This window comes from Coregonus clupeaformis, unplaced genomic scaffold (assembly GCF_020615455.1).
Source record: "Coregonus clupeaformis isolate EN_2021a unplaced genomic scaffold, ASM2061545v1 scaf2176, whole genome shotgun sequence".
NCBI lineage: Eukaryota > Metazoa > Chordata > Actinopteri > Salmoniformes > Salmonidae > Coregonus > Coregonus clupeaformis.
The window spans coordinates 48,509-56,241 of NW_025535630.1; the positions used below are offsets into that span (position 1 = coordinate 48,509).

Here is a 7,733-nt window from a genome sequence, read left to right on the forward strand (position 1 = left end):
CACCAGGCTGGGAAGACTGAATCTGCAATAGGTAAGCAGCTTGGTTTGAAGAAATCAACAGTGGGAGCAATTATTAGGAAATGGAAGACATACAACACCACTGATAATCTCCCTCGATCTGGGGCTCCACGCAAGATCTCACCCCGTGGGGTCAAAATGATCACAAGAACGGTGAGCAAAAATCCCAGAACCACACGGGGGGACCTAGTGAATGACCTGCAGAGAGCTGGGACCAAAGTAACAAAGCCTACCATCAGTAACACACTGCGCCGCCAGGGACTCAAATCCTGCTGTGTCCCCCTGCTTAAGCCAGTACATGTCCAGGCCCGTCTGAAGTTTGCTAGAGTGCATTTGGATGATCCAGAAGAGGATTGGGATAATGTCATATGGTCAGATGAAACCAAAATAGAACTTTTTGGTAAAAACTCAACTCGTCGTGTTTGGAGTACAAAGAATGCTGAGTTGCATCCAAAGAACACCATACCTACTGTGAAGCATGGGTGTGGAAACATCATGCTTTGGGGCTGTTTTTCTGCAAAGGGACCAGGACGACTGATCCGTGTAAAGGAAAGAATGAATGGGGCCATGTATCGTGAGATTTTGAGTGAAAACCTCCTTCCATCAGCAAGGGCATTGAAGATGAAACGTGGCTGGGTCTTTCAGCATGACAATGATCCCAAACACACCGCCCGGGCAACGAAGGAGTGGCTTCGTAAGAAGCATTTCAAGGTCCTGGAGTGGCCTAGCCAGTCTCCAGATCTCAACCCCATAGAAAATCTTTGGAGGGAGTTGAAAATCCGTGTTGCCCAGCGACAGCCCCAAAACATCACTGCTCTAGAGGAGATCTGCATGGAGGAATGGGCCAAAATACCAGCAACAGTGTGTGAAAACCTTGTGAAGACTTACAGAAAACGTTTGACCTGTGTCATTGCCAACAAAGGGTATATAACAAAGTATTGAGAAACTTTTGTTATTGACCAAATACTTATTTTCCACCATAATTTGCAAATAAATTCATAAAAAATCCTACAATGTGATTTTCTGGAATTTCTTTTCTAATTTTGTCTGTCATAGTTGACGTGTACCTATGATGAAAATTACAGGCCTCTCTCATCTTTTTAAGTGGGAGAACTTGCACAATTGGTGGCTGACTAAATACTTTTTTTCCCCACTGTATATATAAAAAAACATGGGGGATTGGAAGTGATGCAGACAATTACATTGATAGAAGATACAATCTATCTGCAATATTAAGCTGATCCACCCCCCCAAAAAAATATAAAAAAATAAAATAAAAATTTAAAATTGCCATCATCAAAACTTAGGCAGCAGACTTTGTGAAAAGTAGTATTTGTGTCATTCTCAAACCTTTTGACCACGACTGTAGATGGGGACACTGAGACTGGAGCAACCAAACTGACTGACTGTCTAGATGGGGACACTGAGTGTAAAAATTATTGATCTTTAAATCCAGCTGAATGAAGGACCATATAAAAACGGTTGGCTGGTATGCCCTCACCCGTCAGAGCGGTCGGCTGTGAATGCCCTCACCCGTCAGAGCGGTCGGCTGTGAATGCCCTCACCCGTCAGAGCGGTCGGCTGTGAATGCCCTCACCCGTCAGAGCGGTCGGCTGTGAATGCCCTCACCCGTCAGAGCGGTCGGCTGTGAATGCCCTCACCCGTCAGAGCGGTCGGCTGTGAATGCCCTCACCCGTCAGAGCGGTCGGCTGTGAATGCCCTCACCCGTCAGAGCGGTCGGCTGTGAATGCCCTCACCCGTCAGAGCGGTCGGCTGTGAATGCCCTCACCCGTCAGAGCGGTCGGCTGTGAATGCCCTCACCCGTCTGAGCGGTCGGCTGTGAATGCCCTCACCCGTCTGAGCGGTCGGCTGTGAATGCCCTCACCCGTCTGAGCGGTCGGCTGTGAATGCCCTCACCCGTCAGAGCGGTCGGCTGTGAATGCCCTCACCCGCTATATACTTATAACTGATTGGTTTGGTTCTGTCCTCTATAGTGCTGTCTGGTTAGAACATGATGTTGAGCCCCATCACTGTTACTCTTGATAGTCACCACCACACAAACACACACACACACACACAGCGGTTTCCATTTGAAGATTTTATATGATTGTGGTAATAATCTGAATGACTTGGAATCTTATTGTTGTGGTTCTACAAGACAAATATATGCACGCATGTAAACAGTATTAGTTAAGAGTTACAACCATGCAATATAATATACATACATGTACATGAATAAATGGCAAATGGCATTACACTTACAACATGTCTATTAAGGGCTATAAACACAGTATCAATATAAACATTCACCTCTTGGAGAGAGAAACTAATTACTTGGTACAAAGACAAAGATATAAACACATGTAAACAGTATCAATAATAACATTCACCTCTTGGAGAGAGAGAAACTAATTACTTGGTACAAAGACAAAAGATATGAACACATGTAAACAGTATTAGTTAAGAGTTACAACCATGCAATATAATATACCCTCTCTCTCTCTCCAGCCTGGTGTGAGAATCTGCTGTCTGGGATCTACTGAGGTGGCTGACTAACTGTTCGTGTTGTTCTTGTTGTTGACTAAGAGTCCCGTCCACTAGTATGAGGCGTTATAAGTGCCTTATACAGTTGAAGTCGGAAGTTTACATACACTTAGGTTGGAGTCATTAAAACTCGTTTTTCAACCACTCCACAAATTTCTTGTTAACAAACTATAGTTTTGGCAAGTCGGTTAGGACATCTACTTTGTGCATGACAACAATTCTTTACAAACAGATTATTTCACTTATAATTCACTATATCACAATTCCAGTGGGTCAGAAGTTACATACACTTAGTTGACTGTGCCTTTAAACAGCTTGGAAAATTCCAGAAAATTCCAGAGGCTATATACCGATTGTAACATCTCAAACCAAGCTCTGTAAGATGTGACCATACTATTCCCTTAAAGTCACTCTGTAAGATGTGACCATACTATTCCCTTTGACCATACTATTCCCTTAAAGCCACTATGTAAGATGTGACCATTCTATTCCCTTAAAGCCACTCTGTAAGATGTGACCATACTATTCCCTTAAAGCCACTCTGTAAGATGTGACCATTCTATTCCCTTAAAGCCACTCTGTAAGATGTGACCATACTATTCCTTTAAAGCCACTCTGTAAGATGTGACCATACTATTCCCTTAAAGTCACTCTGTAAGATGTGACCATACTATTCCCTTAAAGCCACTCTGTAAGATGTGACCATACTATTCCCTTAAAGCCACTCTGTAAGATGTGACCATACTATTCCCTTAAAGCCACTCTGTAAGATGTGACCATACTATTCCCTTAAAGCCACTCTGTAAGATGTGACCATACTATTCCCTTAAAGCCACTCTGTAAGATGTGACCATACTATTCCCTTAAAGCCACTCTGTAAGATGTGACCATACTATTCCCTTAAAGCCACTCTGTAAGATGTGACCATACTATTCCCTTAAAGCCACTCTGTAAGATGTGACCATAATATTCCCTTAAAGCCACTCTGTAAGATGTGACCATACTATTCCCTTAAAGCCACTCTGTAAGATGTGACCATACTATATTCCCTTAAAGCCACTCTGTAAGATGTGACCATACTATTCCCTTAAAGCCACTCTGTAAGATGTGACCATACTATTCCCTTAAAGCCACTCTGTAAGATGTGACCATACTATTCCCTTAAAGCCACTCTGTAAGATGTGACCATTCTATTCCCTTAAAGCCACTCTGTAAGATGTGACCATACTATTCCCTTAAAGCCACTCTGTAAGATGTGACCATACTATTCCCTTAAAGCCACTCTGTAAGATGTGACCATACTATTCCCTTAAAGCCACTCTGTAAGATGTGACCATACTATTCCCTTAAAGCCACTCTGTAAGATGTGACCATACTATTCCCTTAAAGCCACTCTGTAAGATGTGACCATTCTATTCCCTTAAAGCCACTCTGTAAGATGTGACCATACTATTCCCTTAAAGTCCCACTAAGATGTAAACAATGGAGCAAATGCATCACATCCAAATATCACTTGATTATCCGAAGTGCTGGAGGAATGACACACCCAGATAAACACACAACTTAAACACGTGGAATCTGATCTACTCTATATTCAAACTGACACACTCTATATTCAATTAATGTTTTCTAATAAAAACATACAAATATTTTTGAGTATACTTTGTACAATTCGATTTCATATGGTAAAATAAGTAAACACATTCTCAGTCAACAATATAAGACAATGGGAGCAGTGTGTATGTTCTCTGATTAACTTATTAACTTTAAGTCATGTGATGTAGAATATCAATTTAGACACTAGGAGAAGTAATTAAGTCAATGTGATGTGAAATATCAATTTACACACTAGGAGAAGTAATTATTCTCTCCTATGTGGATTCTCACATGACTTTTAAGTGACTGTGATGAGTAATATGTCTTCCCACAGTCTGAGCATTTGTGTGTATTCGCTCATGAGCTTTCATGTTTCCTAAGTAGTTAAAGGTCTTTCCACACTGGGAGCAGTGGTAAGGCTTCTCCCCTGTGTGCGTTCTCATGTGTTCTTTCAAGTGCCCTAACTGGATGAAACTCTTTCCACACTGGGAGCAATGGAAAAGCTTCTCCTTGTGTGTATCCTCTCATGGATTTTCAGGCTAGAGAAGCAGGTAAATCTTTTTCCACACTGGGAGCAGTGGTACGGCTTCTCCCCTGTGTGTATTCGATCATGAGCTTTTAGCTTTCCTAACTGGTTAAAACTCTTTCCACACTGGGAACAATGGAAAGGCTTCTCCCCTGTGTGTATTCGATCATGAGCTTTCAGGTTTCCTAACCTGTTAAAACTCTTTCCACACTGGGAGCAATGGAAAGACTTCTCCCCTGTGTGTATTCGGTCATGAGCTTTCAGGTTTCCTAACTGGTTAAAACTCTTTCCACACTGGGTGCAATGGAAAGGCTTCTCCCCTGTGTGTATTCGACCATGAGCTATCAGGTTTCCTAACAAGTTAAAACTCTTTCCACACTGGGGGCAATGGTATGGTCTCACTCCTGTGTGTGTCCGCTCATGTTTTTTCAGGCTTCCTAACTTGGTAAAACTCTTTCCACACTGGGAGCAGTGGTGTGGCTTCTCTTCTGTGTGTGCTCTTTCATGTCTTTTCAGGGTGTCTAACCGGTTAAAACTCTTTCTACAATGGGAGCAGTGGTAAGGCTTCTCCCCTGTGTGGATTCGCTCATGAGCTTTCAGGCTTCCTAAATGGCTAAAACTCTTTCCGCACTGCGAGCAGTGGTAAGGCTTCTCCCCTGTGTGTGCCCTCTCATGACTTTTCAGGGATTCTAACCAGTTAAAACTCTTTCCACAATGGGAGCAGTGGTAAGGCTTCTCCCCTGTGTGGATTCGCTCATGAGCTTTCAGTCTTCCTAAATGGCTAAAACTCTTTCCACACCGCGAGCAGTGGTAAGACTTCTTCTCCCCTGTGTGTGCCCTCTCATGACTTTTCAGGTTTCCTAACCTGTTAAAACTCTTTTCACAATGGGAGCAGTGGTAAGGCTTCTCCCCTGTGTGGATTCGCTCATGACCTTTCAGGCTTCCTAAATGGCTAAAACTACGTCCACACTGCAAGCAGTGGTAAGGCTTCTCCCCTGTGTGGATTCGCTCATGAGCTTTCAAGCTTCCTAAATGGCTAAAACTCGTTCCACAGTGGGAGCATTGGAAAGGCTTCTCCCCTGTGTGCGTTCTCATGTGTTCTTTCAGTTGCCCTAACTGGATAAAACTCTTTCCACACTGGGCACAATGGTGTGGCTTCGCTCCTGTGTGTCCCCTCTCATGTCTTTTCAGGCATTCTAACCAGTTAAAACTCTTGCCACACTTGGAGCAGTGGTAAGGCTTCTCCCCTGTGTGGATTCGCTCATGAGCTTTAAGGCTTCCTAATTTGGTAAAACTCTTTCCACACTGGGAACAATGGTGTGGCTTCTCTCGTGTGTGCGTCGTCTCATGTCTTTTCAGGCTTCCTAACTGGATAAAACTCTTTCCACACTGGGAGCAGAGGTGTCGTCTTGCTGGTTTGGACGTCTCTGGTTCCTCCGACTTTGGTTTTTCTCCTGCCAAAGACAGTGTTTATTTAAAGAGAGACCTGAATGAAACCTCCACATGATAAAACTGCCTTGCTGTGAGGTTTAATCCAAATCAGATCCTTCAATAACCTGAGGCCAGTTTTCAAACATTTCATCATTTAAAACAATATGTTTAGATTCCTAGCTGGCTGTAAATGTATAACCTTAATTGTTGTATGATACCAGGTGGTTGTACATTTATAACCTTAATAGCGGTATGATACCAGGTGGTTGTACATTTATAACATTAATAGCGGTATAATACCAGGTGGTTGTACATTTATAACCTTAATAGCGGTATGATACCAGGTGGTTGTACATTTATAACCTTAATAGCGGTATGATACCAGGTGGTATGATACCAGGTGGTTGTACATTTATAACCTTAATAGCGGTATGATACCAGGTGGTGGTACATTTATAACCTTAATAGCGGTATGATACCAGGTGGTTGTACATTTATAACCTTAATAGCGGTATGATACAGAATGAGACCTTTGTGTGGAAGTCCCAAACTTTTTAAATGTTGTACATTGGAGACAGACACAAAGCACATCAGTAACATTTCCCCGTTGTCGAAAGTGTTCGACACAATGTTTAAATGGCAATTTTTCTGATTTAGACATTCACAAATGTTTTACATTTTGACTAATGTCATGATATTTAAAAAGAATGTGAAATATTTTGTTACAAAAATATAAACGCAACAAGTGTCGGTCCCATGTTTAATGAGCTGAAATAAAAGATACCATCATTTTTACAAGCACACGAAAGCTAATTTCTCTCAAATGTTGTGCACAAATTTGTTTACATCCCTGTTAGTGAACATATCTCCTTTGCTAAAATAATCCATCCACTTGACAGGTGTGGCATATCAAGAAGCTGATTAAACAGCATGATCATTACACAGGTGCACCTTGTGCTGGGGACAATAAAAGGCCACTCTAAAATGTGCAGTTTTGTCACACAACACAATGCCACAGATGTCTCAAGTTTTGATGGAGCGTGCAATTGGCATGCTGACTGCAGGAATATCCACTGGAGCTGTTGACAGAGATTGAATGTTAATTTCTCTCAACGTTGTTTTAGAGAATTTGGCATTACATCCAACCGACCTCACAATCGCAGACCACGTATAACAACGCCAGCCCAGGACCTCCACATCTGGCTTCTTCACCTGCGGTATCGTCTGAGACCAGCCACCCAGACAGCTGATGAAATTGGAATATTTATCTATGTAATAAAGCCCTTTAGTGGGGAAAATTGATTCTGATTAGCTGGGCCTGGCTTCCCAGTGGGTGGGCCTGGCTGCCAAGAGGGTGTGATTATGCCTTCCCAGGCACACCAATGGCTGTGCCACTGCCCAGTCATGTTAAGTCCATAGATTAGTGCCTAATGAATTTATTTACATTGACTGATTTGCTTATATGAACTGTAAATTGTTGAAATTGTTGCGTTTCTATTTTTATTCAGTATACACTAATAATAATATAATAAGATGCCATTTAGCAGACGCTTTTATCCAAAGCGACTTACAGTCATGTGCGCATACATTTTTACGTATGGGTGGTCCCGGGGATCGA

General features: G+C 42.3%; 1 pseudogene; it reads right to left on the minus strand.

Annotated features, from left to right (window-relative positions):
- Nucleotides 1-2,824: 2,824 nt before the first annotated feature.
- LOC121570312 lies at nt 2,825-6,138 on the minus strand (annotated as a pseudogene).
- Nucleotides 6,139-7,733: the final 1,595 nt, after the last annotated feature.